Below are 24,706 nucleotides of genomic sequence, written 5' to 3'. Positions count from 1 at the left end.
CTCACATGATGCTTCCCACCTTAAAGAGCCCCAGCCTCAACAGAGCTAGAGGTTTACATGTCCTCTAGCACATCTGCCATATTTCTGCCTCCTGGTATCAGAAGCCTGATTTCAACAAAAGAATTGTCAAAGGGGCAGAGGTTGGAGGGGGAGGGTTATAAAGAATAAGAAATGCATGTGTCAAAACTTGGTCTAGGCTTAATTTCTTGTCTTGTGCTTTTTCAGATTAACCGGGTCTTGGAACCAACTTCTATAGAGATTAAAATTTATTACATATATATATATATAAATGTGATATATACATGTATAATATATATACATATATATAATATATATAATATCATAGATCTGTAATTTAATATTTTTAGCCATATGAGGACTGATTGTGGTGTGACATGTACAAACCAAGGAGGAATTATTGATTAGAATGGCAGTAGAGTAGGGAGGAACTGGTGAATGATGGGGTACCTCCACATATAGCACCCCCAGTATGCAACAGGCTTTATAACTTGAGTGATGATCCTATCAAATGGCCGTACCTTCTTCTGACTGAGCCGCTGGCTGATGGAGATGGTTAGGGAGTCATCATCATTTCCCATGAGGAGATTCCCAAAACATGTCATTTGTTCGCCCACCCTCTGCAGTTGGTGCTCCTTCATCGGATGCTGCCCAAAGGAGGGTCTGCCTTTATTATGGTGATGGCTCCCCCTGCATGAGTCTTCTCTTCCTTCTTACTTCCTTTCTCTAATCCCTGAAAATCAGGCAGACTGCCATCGTCATGGTATCTTCCCAAGTTCTTATTAAAATGTCCTTTCCTGAGTTGCCGTAATACTCACTGCTGACCTTTATCTCTGCATTTACCACTTGGGCACATGCCTGTCTACTGTAGGACCTCAACCGGGGCACTACTGACGTTCTGGAGCCTGTATTTCTTTGCTGTGGTGGCTGTCCTGTGCTTTGTAGGAGGCGTAGCAGCATCCCTGGACTCTACCTACTAGATGCCGATAGCTCTCCTCCTTCAGTTGTGATGACCAAAATTGTCTCCAGACAGGGCTGATTGTCCCCTGGGGAGCACAGTCAATCCTGACTGAGCTGAACTGTAAGCTCCTTGAAGACAAGAGCACTGTCATACTCACATTTGCATCCCTAAAGTCTGATGCATGGAAAACACTCCGTGAAATCAATGAATGAGTGAGTGAATGTACCAGTGAGAAGCCGTTCATGGGCAAGCAGCCACCAGCAGGAGACACTGGATATGGGGGAAGATGGAAGTACCTGGAGAAGGCACTGAGTGCTGGTTGGGAAGGTTGGGAGAGCAGATGACACCCTGCTTTTCTGGTTTGCCCCAGGATGAGTCTAATGTGTGTGTAAAGTTTTTATTGTTATACATCAGAGACTTTTAACTTGGTATCTGGGCCCCCTTGAGTCCCAAGGTACTTGATAGGGCAAAGTTATGAGAAGATTGCAGAGGTTTAACTTCTCTGAAATGCATTATATTAGATTGTATATGTATATGTATATGTGTATTTTTCTGGGGAGCAAGTCCACAGGTATAATCAGATTCTCAAAGACATCTGACTCAAGAATGGTTAAGTGGCTCCACCTGCCATTAATCTAGCAAGTCTGGTCCATAGCACCTGCACACAGATGGCATCCCTTGCCCGGGTCACACAGCAGGATCTCAGCAGCACCTGATTCTATCACCTGTGCTCAGCTGCTGCCATGAGTGCTGTCTGCCTGCCTCGGAGGTAGCTCTGTGCCTACGTAGCGTCTCAGAGATCACTAAATCAAAACAGGAAACATTTTGAAAGCCTTTGCAAATGCTGTGTTATGGGTAGATGACGAAATAATACTGCCTCTACAGAAGAAATAAGTACAAATGAGCAAAAACGTTTGCTCAGCATGTTCTGTGTTGTTTTAGGGATCAGAGATCTGCTTGTCATTCTCCTGGTATCTCACCATCTTTCAATAATGGGAGTCATCAGATCATACAAGTTTCCATGGCAACTGAGTTTTCTGCATCATCCTCTGGTAGCCTAGGATCGTTGCCGTGGCGAACTCTTGAGTGCTTTGTCCATAACAAGAGGTAGAGCTTTCATCAATCTCCTTAGAAGCAGGTCCTCAAACCCAAAAGGTAGCTGGGTATCCTCTCTGATAGGTGCTTGCTTTCCCTTCCAGAGTTTCTAATGGATCAGCACAGGAATTGAGCACCTGCTAGGTTTGAAGCACGGTGGGGTGAGTGCTAAGAATACAAGGCATGGTTTCTGCTTTACAAAGCTTAAAAAATCTAATCACATATACAGAAATCATAGTAATACCTGCAGTGATGGGATTTAGGAAGAAGAGGTTTCTTTCTGGCCATATTGATCAGGGCGGACTTCCCAAGGAGGAGAGCTTTCATATGCCCCTCTAGGAAGTTGGTCCAGATTAATCTATGGTGTCTCTGAGTGCCTGGAAGCAGAAATTTATTGAGAAAGCCACAGTGTCTTAAAAGAACAATATAACTCCAAGGCGCCTGGCAGGAACTGCCGAGACCCTAAGAAAGTGCTGTTGTGATCCTGAATTATCATCTTAACTTTCCCTTTGTCCCCTCTAGCCACGCCTCCCCACCCTTCTATTAATATTCTCTTACCCACACATCCTGGTGCCAGGCAAAATGCACCTCACAGATAAATCACGTTTATTTTCCTTTCTTCATATTCATTTATCAGTGTGTGTTATACCAACTATATATATATTAGCTGCATTTCAGCAGCTTAACTGTCTCACACTAATTTACCACCCTGTACTCTAGTTCATTATTATCAATTACTATTTATTAAGCATCCACAGGGCTCATGGCTATGAATTTGGCAGCATTTTCATTAATTTCTGTTGCATCGCCGTGTTCCACTGACTTGGCTCAGCTTAGCCAGTGTTTGTGATCTGCCTGCCAGTTTTCTGTTCATATGACAGTCCTCATATTCATCCCAATTTCAATGAATATTTCAAGAGCAAATCCAGGAGCCGTCACATTAAAACGCTTCACTTAATACGAATTTTGCAGTTTTCACCTAACACAGAATCCCATTTGTCTGGGCTGCTTTCTACAAGCCCAAACAGTGGTTCCTTCTGGTTCCTTTGCATTCCAGGCAGCTCCAGATGTTTCCTCCTCATAAATTTCAGTCCCTTAACTAGGCTTAATGGATCATAATTGTCCATTTCCAAAGATGCCTCTGAGGTTTGCTTGCCTTCTGTCTTTCAGCACCTTTTTGGTTCTTAGGTTGAAGCAGTTGTCTTCAGCTTGGTAGGTTTCCTAATAGAGTTAATCCATTGACGGCTCTCACGCATGTGTTGAGGGAAATAAAATCATCTGGTCTAGTGAATTCTGGGATCCATCTGTCAGAGCCAGCAATAAGCAGGCTCAGGGGCTGTTGGCCTTTCTGTGAGGCACAGCTGTGGTCAGAGGCCTGCCACCCCTGGAGACGGGGAGGCCTCGAAGGCTGGCAGGAATCGGCATGGGTGGGTACAACGCTGAGCTGACGTCCTTGAAGGCACCGACTAGATACGACTGGGACGCAGCTAGAGCTGACCGTCCATCCTTCCTCCCTGGGTGGAATCCTAGCTAGATGGCGGTGGGAGGAGCTATTTGGAGATCTCCTGGGCCAAGTTTGCAGTTCTACGGAATATCTGATCTCATTCCTCTTTGGCGAGGTGCAGCAAGGGGGAAGTGAGGGTAACTAATTCACATGGTCAGTGTTGGGCTGCACCCCGCAGGCCTATAAGGCCTGTACTTGCCCAGCTTCAAGACCAAAGAAAGAGCCCGGAGTCAGCAACAGAGACATCAGTGGTTTAACGGATGGGGGAGTTTACACGTCTGAAGCAAGGTCCTGGAGCGACACCCTACCCTGTGCAGCACACGCATGGAGGCAGTCTTAGCTCCTGGGGTGGGGAGGGGAGATTACCAGTTATAGGGGAATTGACGTCATGTGGGCTCATTAGTTACCAGGGAAACTAGTAGAGGGGCACGCCTCTCACTGCCCCTTTGATAAGAACAGTTGCTAGCTGGGGCCTGGTGCAAGTATGCAGGAGGGTCAGTCACGTGAGAAGGGTGTAGGTGAAGTACTCACTGGTTGAGCAGGGGATGTACAGAGAGCAAGAGAACAGCCATCTTGAGTGGCCTGACCATACAGTTAGCATTTGTCATCCTCTTAGGAGGACCTATTTTGCCTACAAAGTTTTGCCTACAAAGACGGTTCATCCACAATCTTGTTTCCTTACTTACTACATCCATTGAGGCTCTAGAAGGAAGCAGATGGCACATTGAGCCACATGATGGAAGAGAGTTTAGTAAAGAGCCTTTTTACCAAGGGGTGATGGGATGCAGGGAACTTACATGACCATAGTGCAGCACCCGAGGTTAGAAACAAATGGGGAGCCATTACCATGCTAGGCCTGAAAGGGCAGGGGAGAGGAGGAGGTGACCAGAGAACCATGTGGCCATAGGGAGGGAGATACTTGGCAGGAGATGTCACTTTAGATGGAAGGACGCAGACAACCAACAGGGAGGGGATCAGGACCAGGACGTGAAAACTCCCACCGTGGTCCCCTCCCACTCTCCAGGCTCCTGCTGGCACCTCCCATTTGTCAAACCCAGTTGGAAACCAGAGAGAAAGGGGACCCTCAGAGCATCTGGGGCCCAGAGCAGGGTCGAGAAGGGTGGAGAGAGGGTGTGTAGGGGCCGACAGGATGTATTCAGTGTATGTATCCTGTGTAATAGCTGCCCCACCTCAGTCCCTCTCTTCTGACATTTCTGGTATGAAAAGATAACACTATCCTAAGTCAGACTAGTTTATTATTTGTATATTGTTAGAAATGGGTTCCTGCCGGTTACTTTCTAGTCAGATTCGCCAACTTGGTTTGACCTGAACAATATGATGTCACACCTTCAGAAGACAAGTTGCATGTGGCCAGGAGCACGGTCTTGTCTTCCAGGGTCCTGATAAAAACGCCTGGTACAGAGCTATGTACGTGTTGTCTGGTGGCTGGAGTACAAGGCATGCGATATAGTGGATTAATCACTGCATTAGAACTTCAAGTCTGTAGGCTTGAACTTGAGGTGACCCCTTTAGTAGATGTGTGGCCTTCGGCAAGTCTTTGAAACTCTCTGAATCTCTGTGTGCTCAATAGTGGGGCTGCCATGAGGGCAAAGTAAAATAAAGAACAAGAGGTTATCATGTTAAGTGAAGTCAGACAGAGAAACACAGATATCATGTGATCTCACTTATAAGTGAATCTAAAAAATGATACAAATGAACTTATTTACAAAACAGTAATTGACTCACAGACATAGAAAACAACCTTATGGTTACCAAAGGGGAAAGCGGGGAGGGATAATTAGGAGTTTGGGATTAACAGATACACACAACTGTATATAAAATAGATAAACAACAAGGACTTACTGTGCAGCACAGGGAACTCTACTCAATATCTTGTAATGACCAATAATGGAAAAGAACCTGAAAAAGAATATATATTTTATACATATATATATGTGTGTGCATATATATATATATATATATATATATATATATATATAAAACTGGATCAGTTTGCTGTACACTTAAAACTAACACAACATTGTGAATTAACTATACTTCAATTAAAAAAAATAATTAGTGATGAAAAGAGCCAGTCTGTGACTCCACATAATTTATGTGCATAATAAAGTCACCATTGGCACTGAAAAAAAAAAAAGAACAAGAGGTTGCTCTGCCGGTGGTAGGACTCTATGCAAATGAAAGATCTTGCTGTTCCGGCCCTGGTGCAGCCCCTACCTGCTAAACTTCAGCTGATCAAACATACGCGCCGCAGTGGCAGCTTCAGGAAGAAGCATGCGCTCCGAGCCCCCCTGTGTACAGAGTACTCCTTTTAAAGGGTACAGTGGGGGCCTCCCTGGTGGCGCAAGTGGTTGAGAGTCTGCCTGCCGATGCAGGGGATACGGGTTCGTGCCCCGGTCTGGAAGGATCCCATATGCCGCGGAGCGGCTGGGCCCGTGAGCCATGGCCGCTGAGCCTGCGCGTCCGGAGCCTGCGCGTCCGGAGCCTGTGCTCCGCGACGGGGGAGGCCACAACAGTGAGAGGCCCGCATACCGCAAAAAAATAAATAAATAAATAAATAAAATAAAGGGTACAGTGGAACCGGAGGCCGTGCAATGTCGTGGAAACAGCATGGGCGGGCTGGAGAATCAGTCTGAACCGGATGGGAATCTCAACCTGCCCAGTTCCGCCTGGCCTGTGTCAGCTTGGCCGTGCTGCTTACCTCCTCTGAGCCTCTGTGCTCTCATCCATAGGCAGAGGTGCTCATCCCCTCTGGGAAAGAACGTTAGGAGAATGAACGGAAAGGATTCACGGAGAGCACACGGCTCAGTGGGTGGCGTGCGGTCTCCTCTGTGCGGAAAATATGCAGAGCTGGCGGATGCGGGGCCTCCAGATGGCAGTTTCTTTGTCTGCAGAGGGAAGGGGGCATTCAGAAAAGATGTTTTTTTAATGTGTGGTTTGCATATATTCATGTATGATGTGTGAAAACTGAATGGTGTCTCCATGATGGTATCAGCCAGAAATGCTCACCCAGGTGTTAACCACGGGTTGTGACTGACCAAACCTTGGATTCCTTTCTTCTTCCTCCCGTGGCTGGGTCCGTAGGCCCCTATTACTGAGCTGTACTCCAGACCTTCTTATATGGAGCGTTATATTTTTTCTGGAACTTTTGGCCCACTGCTGTCGCCCTTGAAGCCCAGCCAATGTCTATTTATAACAGGCATTTATTCGAAAGGCTTCCAGAGGTGCCCATAGTCTTCCAAGCGAGTGTACAATGACCCCCTGTGCACAGGGGCCGGCTGGCTCTTGGGCCCCAGGCTGGAGGACCGGGCCCCAGAGCCTCCTTTGTTTGCCTGTTGCCTTCACTTGCTCTGAGCTGTGCCAGCTCAGAGCAGTGGGAGATGAGACCTGGGTAAGGGGTTGGGGATCATTTCCCATGTGACTCCCTCTCTTTACTTCGATGGGGGGAAGAAAGACTTGGAGGGGTCGAAGCGGGAAAGATTTTCCACGACATAAAGAGAACGCAAAAGGAAACAGGGGCCCAGTGGCCACTTGCCAGGTCCCAGGAATGCGCCAGCCCTGGGAATTGGCCCCTGGCCAGCCTCCTCAGGGGCTGCTGACTTGGGAAAACTGGCTCCCTGGCCTCTGCCAAGAATGCAGACAATGGCCTTTTGGATATTTCACTTTTGAAAGTTAGGCTTTTGTTTTATTATCACCAAAGGTAACATTCACTGGGCACCTACATATTCCTGCCAACAGATAAAATGCATGATTGGAAGTCAGTGTAACTTAAACCGAGCAGAAACACCAGGGTCCTCATATAATATTTACAGCCTGCTTCTAATAAGGGCCTTGTCCTTTGCTCGGGTACGTTGCTACCTTAAACGTGAGTGCTGAGTGGTACTGCAATTCTAGAATTAAAATTCGTCTGTAAGTGCTCAAGTGAGCTATATTGTGTCACTTGAAAGCACTGACATAAATGGAATCAGCTTGTACAATTGTCGTTCGGTTGAGAAAAGATTTTGAGAGAATGAAGCACAGAACCAGTGTGTTGTGATAGAGAGAAAGAGGCCAGGATCCAGCCCCTGGTTTAGGATAGAGCAGCTCTGTCATACAGGGTACTGAATTCTGCGATGGAGAGAGGGGGACCGATTACACACTCCACTCAGTGTGTCATCACAGTGTGTGAAATGATGGTGTTACAGAAAAATCAGATGACCTTAAAATATTCCATATGGTTGTTAGTTCCTATTTGAATTAATGGCATTGAGAATAATAATAATAATAATAGCAACAAACATTATAGAGCATTTACAATATCCTGGGTGCTGGACTTAAATATTTTATTTATGTTAGCTCATTTAATTTCCACAATGACGCCACAGGAAGGGACCATAATTTCCCCATTGTACAGATGAAGAAACAGGCTTAGAAATTAAATGACTGCTCTATAAGCTCACTCGACTCGTAAACACCAAGTTCAGTCTTACCAAAAACCTCATGCTGCTAATACCTGCACCGTCCATGTGTATCTTGAATGCATTTCAAAGTTGAGAGGCGTGTGCCTCTCTGGATTTGATTGGGGGCTTTCTGGTTTCCCTTTCCCATGGTGATGGGGTGGGTTATTCCAAGGATGCCGTCTTCTGGAGGATTCCGTGCTGTGGCTTCAACAGCCATTTGACAGTGGTTCTTCTCAAAGCAGTTTCCCCGTTGGCTTGGAGGCCTTTACTTCAAATATCACCGTGGCCTCCCTCATGTTTAGAAACCTTCCTCCATGTTGTGAGGAGAGGTCCTACAGGGATTCTGAACAGTGCGGGGGATGGAGCAAGCTGCTCTGAAGAAGTTCCAGAAACTTTACCCCTTTGCAAAGGAGGCCCGCACACCTTGATTTAAGAAAGTTCTATTTATGTGAATCCCGATTTACACAAAAGACACATCAGGGGTTGCTTTTTTCCTCTTTCCACAGAGATTCCTCACATAACAAAGGATGCCCCAGAAAGTTTCTTTAAATAGACTTTAATGCATTTTAAATGGAATTGAATTTCCAAAATTCAATTTGTGGTACTAGTTTCCCATGGAGCTAAATGCCTAGCATCAGACCTTTTTTTTTTTCCTACGATGGAAAACAAATCATAGATGGTATTTGGGATTGGAGCTCTTTCCCCAGGAGCCCTGAAGGGGCTCGAGAGCCTGTCCTTGTGCACGGAGGGAGTTTTCACTCAGGGGAAGAAGAGGAGAGTCACCCCCAGGACTCCCAGCCTCGGCTTCTCCCCGTCAGAGTCTTTCTTCCTTTCTTCACTCTCTACAGCTCCAGTGGGGCTCATGGGCTGTGCGCTCTGTCATAAAGAATGGGTGGTTTCCTACAGTTAATCCAAGCGACTCAGACATCCTCACAACCCTCCTGCATGTTTCTGAAAGACGTTTCTGGCATGTGCGTCTATAAAAGTTCTTCCCTCCTTGCAAATTATATCCGTTAAACATTATTTTTACACATACCATGGAGCCTAATCCTCTGAGTAAATGAAAGAGAAAGTAGAATGGGGAGACATCAGCCTAGATGTAGATTCTGACTCATTGGTGATGTGCTAGGTGCTGCACTGATCCAGTTTACATATTTTAATGAATCCTTTATTCAACAAATATTTATTGTGCTTGATTCTTCAAGGAATTCTGTGGTTAAACAAGACTGATACTGGCCTTCTCTTACAGAGCTTACGTTCCAATAAGTTCTCCAACAGCCCGGGAAGAAGGTATTATGCTTCCCATTTTAGAGATGTGGAAACTGAGGCTCAGAAAGGTTAAATCACTTGCCCCAAATCACACAAGTTAGTAAGAGTCAGCACTTCATTTCAGAACCAGAACTGAGTCCAATCGAAAGCCAGTTGCTTGGTTTTTCACTACCCTGTACTCTTTGCAACACTTAATTGGATCAAATATCGATCACATCTATATTTCTTTGATAATTGGAGATTATCTGGAAATCAACAACCAAAAGAACCCTGGTTTTAAATGAGGAATTAACTAGGATGAGTCTTAGTATAATAGGAGCAAAAAGATAAGTTAATCCTTTTTCCTATATGGTTACCATATCCCCAGTGGAAAATTGGAAAATTATGTACAGTGGTTACTAGTGAAAGCACAGCCTTGCAAGTCACACATTTGGAATTTAAAGTCCTTTGCCCAGAGAGGATCATCTGCCCTTGTGCAGGGCCTCTTTAGAAAGAAAAAGGGGACAGGCTGATAGAAATGGTATACAGCCCTTACTGTCACAAAATACGACCCAGCTCTGCTACTGCCAAGCTGTGTGCCCTTCTCAAATCCTTTAACCTTTTCTGAGCCTCTGTTTTCTTCTGGACTTATATCAGGATCAAGTGACACAAGAGCAAAAAAAAAAGAAAACTTGAGAGAATTAAAAATTATACCCCAATAACAATGAAAACTGTAACAATATGGGAACTAAGATGAGGAATAGGGGTTTTGACTGCACGGTGAGACCCCCCCGCCCCAGTGCCTGGTGGAGGCAGCTTTCAAAGGTGGTCCACGAGTGGCTGAGTGAAAAAAAAGATGAAGGATAACAGTCACTCTAATAAAATAACAACAAAGCGTGATTGCAGGACACTGGCTTTGTTCCTTTCATGTGTCCCTACAACCACTATGTAAAGCTTTATTCTAGTGAATACTGTGAGTGAGCCACACACACCTTTTTTCTTAAATGTTTTTATTGGAGTATAGTTGATTTACAGTGTTGTATTAGTTTTGGGTGTACAGCAAAGTGATTTAGTTATACATATATCTATATATCCTTTCTCAGATTCTTTTCCCTTATGAGTTATTACAAAATATTGAGTACAGTTCCCCACACACAATCTTTTTTGTTTTTTTTTCCAGTGCTGGCATGCATTTATTTATTTTATTTTTGTAATTTTTATATTCTATTGGAGTCTAGTTGATTAAAAATGTTGTGTTAGTTTCAGGTGTACAGCAAAGTGATTCAGTTATACATATACATGTATGTATTCTTTTTCAACTTCTTTTCCCACTCACACTCTTAATTAAATAAAAGAAAAAGGTGGCTTGCCCCTGAGAGCTGGAGTGCTTCTGGCCACTCTCAGATGCCCAGGAAGCAGCTCACGCATCTGGACGTGATCTAAGATCATGGTGGATCCCTGCCCTTGCGTAGAGCAAGGGAAACAGGCCACCTCCATCCAAAGCCCCATTTCTCCAAGAAGCTTCAGCATTTCCCAGACACGTTTGCAGGTTTGCCTTTTATTTTTACATTTATCAAATTTTCATTGAGCACCTTGTATGCAAGTCTCTGTGCTCCTATTAAAATCTTCAAAAAATATAGCTCTCTTAAAAATTCAGTATTTTTTTCCTCAGGATTTCTGCCATGCTTCCTTCAGAGCTCTAGTGAGGGCTCCCTTGGGAAGCCGCACAGATGGGAGTTACAGAAGCTCAAAGGCTGTGCTGAGAAGAGCTGCGTTCCGGAATCTTTCTCTGCTTTGGCCCTTTGTGAATGTCAAGAGGGGAATGTGGATGGATGACAGAAAGAGGAAAGAGGGCTGAGAACTGAGTCAGTCTTGAGGCTGGATTAACTCTCTAGAGACAGGCTAGTGACTGTTCAGCCGAAGGAAAAAGAGAGACCAGAATAATGATCAAACAGCAATAACAATACACACATACACAGACACACACATACACACAACTGATATCCAATAATTGGATCCAATTTCTTCTCTGCTCTCTCAGCCTTCAGAAACAAGCCAGCATTTATGTGATATCCCAGGGCGGACAAGGACCCTGGTCCATGATGTCTGCATGGATGAGGGGTAGCAAAGGCCTCTGAAATGTAGCACATCTCAACCCCAGGCATTATATTTTCTGCCCATCTCCAAAATGGGATAAATTTAGTACAGTTGGGAAAAGGTACATATCAACTAGATGAAGATATGTGTAAATAAACCAGACAGACCATGTGTGGAGTTCCGAGTTATTGGGGAAATCCAAGGCCAGACACCAAAGCAGTAGGCATTGCAGTTACCACAAGTACATGAGGTGATGGGAACTCAGAAATCTAGGGAGCCTCCATGCTCCCACGAAGCAAGGGCTGCATGTCAAGTGTTGGATGTTAATGCCCCTTCCCTTTTGAACTCTGTGGTTCATGTCCTTGTCCCATGTTTCAGATTGTCCCAGGAGGACTGGAAAATGATAAGGTGCCATGTCGTGATATTTCTTAAAACTAATTATCTGAGAGAATTCATGGAAAACTGAATGGAGTAAGGGTTCACACTTGACTAAGATTCACCGTCATCCATGACAATGAATTGATCCTTTAGAAAAGTTAATAACTTAGCCGTTGTTAATAGTAAACAGATCTGCACATCAGGACTAATCAAATCAAGATTTCGGGATCTATATTCTTTGTATACACACCTACGTAATAAATTGACTAAATAAGTGAATAAACACAGCTTTAATTTTGACTATATAACTAAAATGCTTGAGCTCTCTATTCATAGTCTATAAATGGGAAAATGTTTTATTAATAAAGTTAAATTAAATTTGATGGAATCTCACTTAAAAACACATCTGTGGGCTCTAAGTTCCAGTACTTTTTTTCAGGTGAAACATTCTAAGAGTATGATTTCTATATCTCAATTATTAAGTTCCTTAGATGGATTCACAAGGGTTAAGAACTAACTTCTATGTTTACAATTAGGTAGGTAGATTCATTGTGACTATTGGTTTCTGAGTCTGACCAACTCATTTCTCTATGAAAAGGCATTTGTAGTCATGCACCCGATCTATAGCACAATGCCCAGCCCACAGAGGGCTCAGTAAAGGCTTGGGAAGTTGATGCCGAAAACTTGGCCTCTATGCACTAGAGACAGGTTTTGGCTGAAGTAGAAAAGAATAGCTTTATTGCTTTGCCAGGCAAAGGGGGACACAGCGGGCTCTTACCCTCAACTGTGTGTTTCCACCCTGGGGAATTTGGTGAGGAGTTTTACAGCAATGGTTCAAGAGCTGGGTTGCTGATAAGGATCAGGGTGTGTGCAGGGCCTGCACTCCTTTAATCTGGCCTCAGGTGGTCTCCTCCTAATGAGCTGCTCTGGTTCCTTTAATCTGGCCTCAGGTGATCTCCTGATGAGCTTCTGTGGTTCTCTTAAGTTATCAAACTGTGACCTTCTCTCTGGAATGAAGAATGCTTCATCAAGTAGTTAACATCTTCCATTTGTTGGGGGTTTTAGTTCTGCAGAAGAGCTCAAAGATATGGTTATGTGTATCCCTTGAGGCGGAACCAGGACCCTGCCCCAAGGCTGCGCTATTGTTTCTTGACTGCTCCTCCCTTGTCTCTGCATCCCCTCCCTTTCCTGACTAGCAACTGTTTGAACCTGCCCTTTGGAACTCAGGGAAGGTCAAGAACAGGGGAACATAGAAAGGCTTCCATGTCCAGGAGGCCCACAGGGTCCTGTTCGGTTTCAAAGTGAGTTGCCAAGTGCCTGCAGACTCCCCATTTCTGGTCCCAGCTTTGTCACTAATGGGCTGATTCACTCTAGACAGTTGTCTTCTTTCTTCTGAGTTTTAGCTTCACCTTTTTGTCTTTGTGATCAGAGGATGGGGCCCAGTGACCTGTCAAGTTCCTTGAACCTCAATGATTCTGTGATATCAAGTGCCTTGAACAGTGTGAGGAATACCAAAGACGGGAAAAACAAGATTTCAGCTACCAAAGTGTTCCCAGTACAGCTGGGAGTTTCGGCCACTGAGAAGGCATAGTGGGCCTCTCCTCTGTGTTGCATTTAAATATGTGATAAAGGTGGGAATGTCTAATGATGGACTTGCAGGCATCAATGAGACATAAAGAGAGATCAAAGGGAAAGAAATCTATGTCACAAATGTATCACTATCATAAGAAACTCACTTGTAAAGATTCTGAGGAAAATTCAATCGTAGGTAGTTTGTACTATCTGGGAGTTATTCACTTAGATTCCTTTCAACTGCGTCAAGATAGCCTTTTTTAAAAAGTCAGTTTGCAATCCCATCTTAATGCTTGAACTTCCCACTTTGTCCAAAGCCACCTGTGAGCTTTATAATGAATTTAAGGATTCTGTTTTGCCCTCCGCACTGTCGTCTCAATGGGATGCGGCCATTCCAATTGGCATTTTGACATTTGAGAGAAATTATTGTTCTGTCTAGCTTGCAACCTTCCCACTCGAGTTGTCTCTCAGAATTCTTCTACTTTCCAAAGTTCTGCTTCAGAAAGACACATGTCCATGGAGGAGCGTCTCTGACCTGATAAGCATGCTTGAATTGTAAATTATAAGGAAAAGTTTTGTCACAAGTCACAGTTTTATGAACTTCAGAGGGGTTGAATAAATGGTCAGAGCTCACTGATTTGGAAGCTTTGGAGTAGATGGTCTATGTGACTGAATATTTTTTAAAGGACTGAAGCTTAAGGCTTTTCCAATTTACACGATAGTTGAATTAACAGCAAATAGAATCATTTTCAGTCTGTTTTGAACAATAAATAAATCATTTATGACTGGCATTGCTTTGCATATCTAAAGCCTAACATCCAAGTTCTTCCTCTTCTCGTCCTCCATCTCCTTCTTCTTCTTCTTCTTCTTTTTAAATAAACCCTTGCTTGGAGGAGGAAAAGGAGGGGAGAACTGAAGAGATGGAAGAGTTGGAAGAAAGTCTAAGTATGATTGCAGTGGTGTAAATACAGAAACAAGCTCTACTGGCTCACAGTCTCAAGGACAAGATTTCAGAAGGGTCCGGACTAAGCTTCTTAGGGCAAGGACTGCCCTTGCCTTTACATGCCTTGAGCACGATAGAAGGTGTCAGTTGAATGAATGCATGATACTGTGGTGAAGAACCACTGCAGAATGACTCTGACACTGAGGATCTGGGAGGAGGTCCCAAAGCCAGGAAAGCCCCAGGAAACAGGGGTTGGCCTCTGACCGATGGCTCCCACTTGGTACCAGTTCTGAACTTGAGAACTTAGTCAGGTGAGTGCGTGGCATCAAGTTATCATCCTCAGCACAAAGTAGGTATAATATCTAATGAATAAATGAATGCAGAAACAGACATCCACGTTCTTAAAAGCAATGGGTCCTTTTCATACAATTGCATGTTTTTGCTGCAAAGTGACGCAGACTCAGTGGATTTCAGATGGAATGATCTTATATTTCCAGGTCGTGAGCTCCAAACCCATGAGTGTTTACAGTGTTTCCTCCTCTACATCCTTGTGGCTGATCAGAGAAACTATTTAAAAAATAGCTTTGGGTCAGAAACAAGTTAGGATCCATTTTTTTACCTCTGAAAATCAGGAATCTGCAAAATAAGAAAGTTGGGCTTTTGTGTCCCTTTTCCTTGGCATTGAATTGTGGGCTTTTTTTTAATCAGTAAATATTTTCATGTGCATCTATAAAGGACACTCCTGAGTTTTTTTTTTAATGGTGTAAGAAGTTTTAATTCAAAATAGACACTCTGAAAACAATAGGTTAAAAAAAAAACTTGAACAAGCTCTTTGAATTTACAACAGAGCACACCAACAATCACACACCAGTTTCACGACTGCCTCAAAAATGCACATTACAGCAATGACATGCAGGTATTATATTTTAAAAATCCATATGGTAACATTAGCTTATTTCCCAGAGACTGTCTTATCTTCTGAGTATGTTGCACAGGTGCCTCTGCTGTGTATCACCAGTGCTACGACTTAAGGTCTAAACTGGATGGTCTCCATTACTGCTTCTGGTGCTTTAAGTTATTTTATATTGTGTGAAAAAACCGAGGCTTAGCTGTCCAAAGGACAGTTATACACTTGAGCTCCTTAGCAATACCCCATCCCAGTAACCTGGATAGCTAGGCTATGGGAAAGCCCTTTTCCCCAAAATGACTACATTTACCTCTAGGAAACTGTCAGAGATTTAATACGCCAACCAGGAGCCTCGCTCCGGTCTACTCATTTCACCTTGACCCCTGAAAACCTGTGTTTAAATTTCAGTTAGTAACCACACTCAGGGGCCAACATTTTATTCCTGAGTAACACAGTCCTTCCCTTTCACTGGTTTATGAACAGCTAGGTTAGGAGGAGAGCTTGTGTGTGTGTTTTCAGTGTTATGTTCTAAAGGCACTAGAGATTTATGGACATATCTTTGAATGGAGAGAAGACTTATCACCATATCAAAAAGAGGAGAAAAGTCTACACTGAGAAGTATTTTTGTACCTACAGAATTACTTTATTTGTAAAAATAACTCTTGACTTACGAACTTTAATACTAGGTTGGTTTTTGATGACGTAGCAGGAAGATGTGTCTGCCTGGCATGGGTTGTGCTGCATGACCTTTGAAAATGTGGTTATTCCACTTAGCCTGTGCATTTTTAGGAACCAGAGATGATTGAGACAGAAAGACAGATATATTCCACTCTCTTGGGGGTAGTAGTTTAACTTGCAAATAAACTTTTGGAGTTAAATATTTATCTCACATCCAGATAATCTAAAACTTTTCTTCCTGACTAAAGACTGGTTCATTTTTACAAATTTGGTACTGGGTCTCAAGCCCAAGACGGCTCATAATCCTTTGGTAGTAGTCCTTATGACTCTGGTCAGATCTGCAAAAGTTGCAAACAAAAAGATAAAGCCACGGACACCTGGCCGCTCCAATTCAGTAACTGGAATGTTACCAGTAACTTCCCAGTTAATCTTACAGGGCCATCTCCTCCCATGCAAAGAAAACAGTCTTGGCCTGGCAACCTGTATTAGAGCTCAAATAAAATGTCAGCCAGCCAGTTCCTTGAAACAGGAGGTCACAGACCTGGGCATGGCCGCTACATTTCATATAGGCCTGGGTTATTCTTGGAGCAATAACACAATTGTATCTGTGGAAGCCGAATTAATGAACTATCAAAGCTTATGAGATACTCGTATCAAGCTTGGGATTATGAGTTGATCACCTCTTGGAGAAAGGGGGCAAACTCTCTCATCTCCTTCTAGACTTTCAGGTCAGAGCCGCTGAACGCAAGACACAGGGTGGAAACCACTTGCTTCTTCTCTTACAGAATGTCTTTGCTGCTTTTTCTTTTCTTTCCCTTTTATTTTGCACCTCTGCCCTCTGTTCCCCTCCATTTCTTCCCTCACACACATTCTGCCTAATTGCATGTAAATATAAATATCCTGAAAGGAATCCATCAACTTGTCTGGACCCCCTCCCCAGGGCCTTGTTCAGCAGATTTGCTTATCAAAAATCTGTGGCTCTTACCTTACCTTCCAAAAAATACGAAACTCTGAAAACTACCACTAGCCCTTGAAAATGTAAGGCACCGCTCTCAAATGCTGAGCGTTTACAGATACAAACTCAATTTTGCAGCATATCTGTTTATGGGCTTTTTTTTTTTTTCTTGACAAAAACCTCAATCCCTGAAACCTGGCATGACATTTCAAAGGCTTAGTCCCTACGAGAAGCTACAAGATCAGAGAAGGGGAGAATTTTAAAGCTGGAAGGGGTCTTAGATATTTGAATAGATATTAAGCCTAAGCCCGGCTCTGCAGGTCGCATTTGCTCATTTTAAACATTCTGGTTTGTGCTACCTGAGGTTCTTTGTGTCTCTCTGAGGACACGGAGACAAAATCCCCTGTGGTTCCTTCTCTATTATCTACTGGAGACAAAGGCCTGTATCAGAACATAGTTAGCTGTGCTTTGAACTTGTCTGCCTTCTTCCCAGTTGGCCACAGTCATATATAAAATTTGGAAATACCAAAATTGCCCAAGCAACAAACAAACAAATCTTTTGGAGGTCTAAAGCAACTTCCCTATTGTTCTCTGTGCTCGGGAATGGCAGACAACAGATCTGCCGCTGTTTGAAGCAGCCTTTCTTATACAGCAGATGTGTCCTATGTGACAAGGTCATTAGTGAAGACCAGGGAAGGAATGCCAGAAAAAGTGGGGAGAGGCTGGATCACTCTTAGCACTCTGTTACTTCCTGGTGACCTTTCTGGTGGGATGCTCTATGGCAGGAGTTTGGAGTGGGAAACCCTATCTGTGAGCATCTCATTCAGCCCATTCATAGCCGGCTCATGACTGAACCTTGGCACACTGAACTCCAGGCAGGAGGCCATGGCAACCTGTTTAATCCCAATGTTCAAAACAATCTCCTTGTAATGAGGGCGGTATTAAGAAAACAGACCTCCTACCTCATTCTGGCCAGAGCTGAAAGATGCTAGGCTGTGTTGTCGTAGGGCTTTTCTTTTCTCTTAAATCAAATTTTGACTATAGATGAGCCATGTCTGATATTTGGAAAATAAATGTGTGGTGTCAAGTTTTCACTGCTAATCTTTTAAAATTGGCAATTGCCTTAGTTCTGTTATATGTGCTCTAACCCTATCAATCTGTATAGTGCTCGGTTTCCATGGGAATAAGCTTTGCACGTTCATTCAGCCCAGAACCTGAATTAATTCAGGATGTGTGGTAATCCTGACACTCAGCGCTAAGCAGTTCTCTTGATAATTAGAAATATCATCTGTGTTGCTCCGTTAGACAAACATTTCTCTGTTTTGTGTTTTGTGTTGAGCTGGTTCTTTTTCTTCAGATGACTACTCTTAATGTGCCTACTTTCTGCAAGAAGTAGTTCTTTGCCGAGATAATTGACGTTTTTTAAATTTGTTTTTTAACTTGTTTGAATCCACCATAAGAACTTCGATCTATCCTTCTTCTCATAAGCTGGTCAAAATTTCCCAAATAGATGCCGATTTGTAATTGTAGTACAGTAATTCTCCAGTTTGACATAAAAGCAAAATCACATAGAAGCCTCAATAAAACACAGATGACTGGTCCTAGCCCTAGAGTTTCTGATTCAGCAGGTCTGGGTGGGGTCATGAATTTGCACGTCTAACAAGTTCCCAGGTGATGCTGGTGCTGATGGACTGGGGTGCACACCTTGAGGCCCACAGGCTTTGTCAGTGTTAAGTTGTCACAAAAGGACCACAAGGCTCAGAGAGAATCTTTGGAGAAGTTGCTATGTGCTTGGTTAGCATGTCATAAATTTTGTCAGATGTATTTTCTACTATCTTGACTATGTGTAAATTACATGCAAAATCAAGAGGGATGCACAGTGAGACCTATAAATGGTCAAGGAAAGAGAAATGAATGTGAGCTGGAGGACACAGAGTGGACTTTGGAGAAGCTATTGGATTAGAACTGACCACAAAGCATGTGAAAAATATAATTTTCATAGAACAGGTAATTTTCTTTTCTTTTTTTTTTTTACAGGAAGGAAACTCCTTAGTTGATTTATTGCTTAAATTATGGAAACAGAAGTCATTTATAGGACATATTCTTGCATTTAAAACATCAGCTTTTCCATGTAATGGCTGTGTAATTTGTGTTAAAAAGTAGATTCCAGTTCCAAAGAGTGATCATGCTTTTGAAATTGTGTTCTCAACTAGCTCTATAGACATTTCAGTTGATCTGAACTCGTTCTTGCCAAAGTTTTAGAAGCAAATCTTTTTATTTTTTTTAATTTTATTGGAATATACTTGATTTACAATGTTGTATTAGTTTCAGGTGTATAGCATTATGATTCAGTTATACATATACATATATTCATTCTTTTTTGGTTTCTATTACAGAATATTGAGTAGCATTCCCTGTGCTATACAGTAGGCCCTTATTGGTTCTCTATTTTATATATAGTAGTGTGTGTAAATCACAAGCTCCTAATTTATCCCTCCCCCTCCCCCCCCAACTAAAGCAGGTAATTTTCAATCAGCAATTAACAAGGAGCACAGACTTGGGTTCAAGAGATGCCCTATGTGCCACCCACAAGGTTGACTGTTTCCTGGGTAAGCAGGATTTCCATTTTTTCTACAAGGCTTTCTCCTGCTCTGAGCAATCAGGGATTCAACAAAGATTCAATGAGGGCTGCTTTGTTCATTTCTGCTTGTCTGGAAATAATGTCAAAAGTTGACTTAGAAAAAAAACAGTTGACTTTGGTTCCTAATATCATCTCCAAAAGAATTTTGTTAGATATATTTGACTGAACCACTGGTAAAAAAACAACAAAGAAACAACAATAACAAAAAACACAAATTTGTAGCCTGAATATTAATGGATTTCGTGCACACCCCTGGCTTTAATGAACTTCTAAATAAACAAATGATGATCTGTCAGAGCAAGTGTATTACATCATTTAATAATACGCTTGAGACATCGTGACATTATATGAGCCAGGCATAACATTTTGCCTGGGAGTAACCAGTAAGGAAATATTTCACTGCTTGTTTATTTTAAATGTCATTTTTAGGTAGTCATTCCCCCCTGGTCTAGTATTTACATTATTCAGATGAATTAGAGGGTTTATTCCTAAGTGTGACTAATTGACACCCCCAGCCATCCCCTCCATACCCATGTCTCTGGATTGAATCCTTCTACGTTATCCTGAGGACTTTCTGTACACATGTAACCACAGCCCTTCAGAAACAGGCTGTCATGAAACAGCAGTTTCATTAACTGAAGAAGCTGCTCTGGCATTGGGCTCTACAAATCTCACAGGAGTTTAAGTCATAATAGCTCTCGGTAGGTAGCAGCTGGTTATCAGCTCATTCTGAGCGTGGGAGCCTGTGCACGTGTTGCTTGGTCAAGTCGCCCTGTCAGCTGCGCTGAGCGTCGGTGTGCTCCTGGTCTGCACAGCTCTAGTTCCTGATGGTGGGGCGACAAGGCGCCCTATCACAGAACTCTGCCAGAGATTGCATTTGCAGTCTCTCCTTTCAGATAGTAATTGGATAGTTGTGCTCTCCTTCCCACAGACCAGGAGCCTCGTCTGGATCTGGCAGGATGTATTTTCTATCCCCTCAACCTCCCAAGTGGCATTAGCAGTACACTTGATTTTTTTAAGTACTCAAATGGCTGTCTTCTGGCATCTGGGAAATCAGCAAGTACATTATTTGCAGGAAGAACCGGAAGGGCAGATCTGAGAGACAGAGATGAATGTGTTTATTCATTCCGTCGGCAACCATTTAGTGAGTCTTAGTTGTGTGCGCTGTGTGTGTGTGTGTGTGTGTTCATATAAATGAAGCACAGTCTTTAACCATGGGAAGAGGTAATTCAACAAATACTTTATAATCTAGTGCTATGTTTACTATGATAGAAAAAGAAGGTGCTGGGGACACACAACGGTGTGTGGTTGGAGGTCTCCCTCATGGGATCAGGGAAACCTCCAGTAGGTTTAAAAAATAGAAAGGAGATTGGTTGGAAGATGACAGAGGGAAGCATGTTTTGGACAGAGGACCATGTAGGATGAGGCGCAGCAGTATGAGGGAGCTAGTGTGCTTCAGGAATGGCCAGCAGATAGGCAGGGTCAGGGGGTGGCACGTCACCAGAGGACAAGTTGGACGTGAGGCTGGAGAGGGTGACAGGAGCCAGGTCACGAAGGGTCTGATATTCTGTGCCAAGGAACTGGGTTTTCCAGTACAATGGTATATGATGAGGACGGCCTTCTAGAATCACATCTGGGGTGAAAATATGAAAAATGGATTGAAGGGGTGCATGACTTGAAGCCTGGAGTCTGGTTAGCAGATATTTCTGTTAGTTTAGGAGAAAGCCAAGAAAAAGTTGAGCTAAGGTCATGGCAGTGGCAATGCAGAGAAGAAGGCTATTGTGAGAGAGAGGATTGGGAAATTTTGGTGGACAAGAAAGGGGAGTGGAGGAAAGTCTGAGGCTCCAGGTTTGGGCCAGGTAGGGTTAGCCGCCATTAGCAAATTAGTTGCTTGCCTGACTGGCTTTTGGTGTGGTGAGGATGGACAGTTAAGGCACAATGGAGAGTCAGTCTTGAGTTGCAGAGGCAAAGCTACGTCTCTCTAATGGCAAAAAGCAATGGAAAAGGGGCCCTACGTGGGCCTCTTAATCCCCATTCCAGAGGCTGCATTATGGTCCATAGCATCATCTCTGAACAGGAAGGCCGGCCATGTGGAACAAGCTGAAGAACTACCAACCTATTCTCATAAATCCATCCTTCCCTGATGTTAGAATGAATTCTTAGGTAAGTAAGAAAAACTTGTCCTCTCTCTCTGTTTTACTGCTTCCCAGAATGTGAGCAGTCTTCAGGTGGTGGAACACAGGGGAGCTGGCTGAGCTCAGACCTTCCAGGTCCTCCCTTTGGTCAGTCTTTGTACCTGATCTTGGTCGCATCATCTATTCAGTCTGCTCACTTTTTTTTCCTTTTGATGGAGCTGCACATTCTAGTTTATTACTTTCTCTGTACTGTAAGCAAATGGAAAAGTTCGCTATATAAAAGTTAATGGAAAGTTTTTAATTGTGTAAGAGGATGATGACTCAACACAAATGGCTTTGTAACTGCAATCATGAAATGCAGTAGGAATCCAGCAGGAAACCCTGGGATTCTCTTTCCTTCCTTCTTTTTTTTTTTTTTTTTTTTTTGTTCAATGTTTATTGAGCACCTACTATGTGCCAGGCACCATTCACAGAGTTTGAGACCCATCAGTCAAACAAAACAGATACAATTCCTTGCTCTCATGGTGCCCACCGATTGGGTTTACAAAATATTTTGGTAGTGTCCATATTGTCACCAGATTTCATGAGCTTGCCAGAGTCATGGTGAGGATAATGTAATAGTCTTGAATGAGAATGGTGTGGTGATATTTAGTTGTTGGCTAATGGTAACTCTTACTTTCAGCTGTGTTTGCTTTTTCCTATGCTCAGTCTAGTCTCTTCCTGCCCTGTGGACCTATACTGGCATTTGTGCCTATATTATTTTTCAACTGCTGTACATCCGGTTCTGCCTCCTACCCATTGAAGTGTATCAGCAAAATGTAAATCCTGTCAAGGTCAGAGTATCATCTAGAATTGCAAAAAGTTGCTGGATATGTCTCTGAGGGCACAGTGACTGAGCTACACCCAACTTTGCACTGCCACTCCGTGAGATGTTTATAACACCACCTGACTGCTTCAGATAGAGGAACTTAAACTGAAATAAACAGAAAGCAGTTTGTCAGATTTAGCAGTGCAGAGGCCATTAATGACCTTCACCTTGGAAAGAAATACATGGAATTCTGATAGCCCTGAGCTGAGTCACATGTACCTTAACCAATGGCCCTCTCCTTGTGACTTCTGTTTTGGGCGACAGCAAAATGGCTCTGTCCCTGGTGCTCTGGTCCAGGAAGGAGTTGTCAGAGAGAGGTACTTAGTCTATGAATTTCTTTTTAAAGGAATTGTGGATTCACCTAACTGGATTTTATATTAAATCAGTGAGAGTTAAGGAGTTAAGAGCCACGGAATCAGAAGTTTTAGAGCTGGAAATGCTTTCTTCTTTCTGTATATTATCTCATGGATTATACCCAAAAACCCTGTGAGGTTAGCATGATTATGCCTATTTTGTAGATGAGGAAACTGAGGCTTGGAGGAGCTATATGACCTTTGTTTTTGGTCGTGTAACTAGAAAGTGACAGAACCTGGAAGGAGTCTATCCCTGATAATTCCAAATTCAGTGCTTTTTGGAGCATGTTATGCTGCCTTCAAAGACCATTGGTAGGGAACATGATGTGTCATAGGCACTGTCGGACATAACTGAAAATCAAAGGCATAGCCCCTTATTACAAGAACCCATAACCCTGCTGACAGCAGCTTGCATTCCCAAACTCCCTCTTATAATGTCTCCTCTTTACAGCCACGCCATAAGGTAGGTACCAGTGCTCGCATCCCATTTTACAGTGGAGCTTGAAAAACTAGTTTACAACTAGTGAGTAGAAGGGCTGGAATTAGAATTCACATTTTTCCTGACTCTGTTGCTTGTCCAGAGATGACATGGAAAACAAAACATGCAAAACAAAAACATGCAAAACAAAAACAAAAACAAACTGGGATCCTGCATCCTGCATTGGGTGCTGGTGAAGCAGGTATTATACAGAGTAGGACAGTCCAAAGAAGAGTTGGGTCAGAGAAAGGAGGAAGCATTCTGGCCTGGAGTTGCTGGGAAGACCTTCCAGAAAGCCGACGAAGAAATGGGAGTTCCTGGGGGAAGTGACACAGAGAAGAAATGGAAAAAATAACCCTCTTCCAGTAAGAGCAAGAAAAGTGCACGAGAGAGATTTAAGCACATTTGTTTCTCTTCTCTCTTCCGCCACCCTCTGTGCGGTTGAATTTGCTCCTTGCCATATCTTCTCCCAGGACTTTCAGGATTAAGCAATTCCTGGCCAAAAAACAAAAGCAGAATCATCCTATTCCCCAATGGATTTGACTGAAAATTGCTAATAAAATTAGATACCACTCCAAGAGAAGATATTGGAGAAGAACCAAGCTGGATCTATAAGGAGCCCCATACACTAAGCACATGAAGTGGCATACATATTTATGCTGTGTCAAGGTCACTTCACTTGCATCTTACCATATCACTCTTCGACCGTCACTACTATCTGAACAGCTGGATGTGTTTTATTGGGGAAATGATTTTTCTCTTTGTGTTAGTGTCTCTGCACTAGTGCTCTTGGGGAAAATAGACAGAGATTTAAGCACATTTACAAAGAAATGCATTAAACTTTCACATGCCTTTATGAACAGCATAAAGAAATTGCAGACCCATATACAGCAAGCATGCTGCAGTCCTCATCTGACAGGCCCTGCAGGGGGGCAGTGACTATGTTGTCTCTTGTTTCCACCTTAGCCTGGCCCAGTGACTTTAGCTGGATTGATGATCTTGAGGCTCTTAAACTATGCTCACGTCTCAGAGCTAAGGCTCGCTAACCCTTCACATCTTGTCAAAATTCCATCCCTCACGTGATAGGGACCCCTGTTAGAGAGACTTCCCTGACTACCCTGTCTAAATTACCTCATGCCAGCCGCTCAAGAACCCCAATTCCTGCTATATTTTCATTCAGGACCATTGTCATTACCTGACATTAATGATATACTTATTTATGTGTGGTTTGTCCATCTCCCATGCCAGGTAGCAAACTCCACAAGAGCAGCTTTTTATAACCCTTTTTGCTTAGTGCCTAAAACAGGGCCTGGCATGTCAGAAACTTCCAGTATTTATTGAGTGAATGAATGAATGCATATTGACCGATGTGGATAAGACACCTTAGGTGGACATGAGATGAGTTTGGGTATTGC

At 43.1% G+C, this 24,706-nt stretch overlaps 1 protein-coding gene and 1 pseudogene across 2 annotated transcripts in view; both read left to right on the top strand.

Annotated features, from left to right (window-relative positions):
• NCKAP5 (NCK associated protein 5) overlaps positions 1-24,706 on the top strand; it is a 991,644-nt gene that overhangs the window by 61,393 nt on the left and 905,545 nt on the right. The window lies entirely within an intron of this gene.
• On the top strand, positions 22,729-23,906 carry LOC132495403 (large ribosomal subunit protein eL39-like; annotated as a pseudogene).

The sequence above is a fragment of the Mesoplodon densirostris genome, chromosome 8 (assembly GCF_025265405.1).
Source record: "Mesoplodon densirostris isolate mMesDen1 chromosome 8, mMesDen1 primary haplotype, whole genome shotgun sequence".
In the NCBI taxonomy this organism is placed as follows: Eukaryota; Metazoa; Chordata; class Mammalia; order Artiodactyla; family Ziphiidae; genus Mesoplodon; species Mesoplodon densirostris.
The sequence above is the reverse complement of the archived record's forward strand: the minus strand, read 5'-3'. Positions and strand labels throughout refer to the sequence as shown.